Below are 2,157 nucleotides of genomic sequence, written 5' to 3'. Positions count from 1 at the left end.
TAATCGGGTGTTTGAAGTTATCCGTCCAAATGGCGGTCATGTGGCTAAATTATTCATTCTGGCAATAAATGTTATAATAATATTTTGGTTTTCTGTTAAATATTTACTTAACGTATGCTTAATATGTATTATTACTTTTCATTTTCCAAAAAGAAGATGTCTAGATGGGCTATTTTCATTCAAAAGCTATTAGCGTACTTCACTGAAAAACTGGATAATCTGAAATAAAAAAGAAAGGACGTTACACAGAATAATGGAAGCATAAGAATGGTGTTGCCATACTGTGCAAAGCAGCTGGGAAAAGTTTTATCAAAATCGATTCTTAGAAAACCGAAAAGTCCTAAATTTCACTCCTAAGTTATTGACATGGCTTTGGGTGTAATTTCAGTTGTGATTTTGAACAGCTGAAAGCAAAGCTGCTTCTTGAAAACGTCTACTCGCTCTCCATGTAGAGCTCTCAGGATTTTTTTCGCAAGATATTAAATAGCTGTGGGCATTTGGATTCCAAGATCTCTCTCTCTCTCTCTCTCTCTCTCTCTCTCTCTCTCTCTCTCTCTCTATCTCTATCTATTTATTTGCCTACTTCTCTGTCTGTCTATATATAGTATATAAAATTAGGCGCAGGTGTGGCTGTGTGGCAAAGAGTTTGCTTCCCAAGCACATGATTCTTAGTTCCGTTCTACTACTTGGCTACTAGAGCCTCGGGTTGACTAAAGTCATGTGAGTGGATTTGAAAGAAGGAAACTGAAAGAAACCCGTCGTATATGTATGTATGTCTATGTGCATGTATCTTTGTGTATGTATTTGCTTTCCAACACCGACTGACAACCGGTGTTGGCGTGTTTGTATCCCAGTAACTTAGCGCTTCGGCAAAAGAAACCTTTGAAGTAAATAACAGGCTTTACAAAAACAATAAACAGTGAGATCAATTCGTTCAACTAAAATTCTTCAAGGCGGAGCCCCAGCATGGCCGCAGTCTAATGATTGAAACAAGTAAAAGATAAAAAGATATTCTTAAAACGTGGCACATTAACACATAGATATGTGTTTCTGTGTGCGTCTGCGTTTGTCTATATAATTAAACAATAAGCCAATAAGCTTACAAAGAGTAGCGTTATTTCATCACAAGATAGAGAAATGCTTAAGATAAATGCTTTGAAATTTATAGATAAATGCTTTAAAATTTTAAATCTCAAATATTGAATGCACGAAAAACAAAGGTTAAAACAGTTAAAAATGTTTTATACGAGAAATCATGGACCGCGTGACATCTTCATTTGTTCAAGTGAGAAATAGTGAAAAAGCAAAAAAGAAACAGAAAAATACACAAACAAAAAATAATCATAAAGCGATTACTATAAAGTTTTTAAAAGTCATAAAAATCTGAGATAATGAAAACTCCCCCCCACCATAAAACCCGGAGATAATGTGAGATTAAAATAACTTCGATAAAATATAGGATAGCGTTGATGCGATGTGAATGTTACTTAGAAATATATAGCCGGAGAAGAAACATTATTTAGAAAAAATTCTGTATTCTATGATAGCCAATACAATTCAGAAAAAACAATCTATTTTTTAATAAATTGTCGAGTATTGACACAATTTTCAACAGTTGCTATTGAAAAAATGCTAGGCAGGTAAGCAAAGCTAAAGGAATCAAAGTCATCGATTGAAGAAAATATGCGCTAATACATAACTTTTTATCTATGGTTCATCACATAGTTCAGTCGTTAGACTGCGACCATGCTGGGGCACCGCCTTAAAGGAATTTACTCGAACGAATCGACTCCAGTACTAAGTTACGGGGACATAAACACACCAGCACCTGTTGTCAAGCGATGGGCAAACACAGACACAAAGGCACATACACATATCTATCTATCTATCTATCTATCTATCTATCTATCTATCTATCTATCTATCTATCTATCGATCTACCTATCTAGCCATTCTCTCTATGCATACTCATACATACATTATTGTATATCATATGCATACATACACGCGTATAATATACAAATTATATTATAAATGAGTATACGATCGTACATAAAAGAATACATATATACCTACGTATATACGTATATTCATATATTCATGTGACTATGTCCGCATATATGCATAGATATGCATATATATATTTGCATATATATA

Source organism: Octopus bimaculoides, chromosome 22 (assembly GCF_001194135.2).
Source record: "Octopus bimaculoides isolate UCB-OBI-ISO-001 chromosome 22, ASM119413v2, whole genome shotgun sequence".
Classification (NCBI taxonomy): Eukaryota; Metazoa; Mollusca; class Cephalopoda; order Octopoda; family Octopodidae; genus Octopus; species Octopus bimaculoides.
This window is presented reverse-complemented; position numbering follows the sequence as displayed.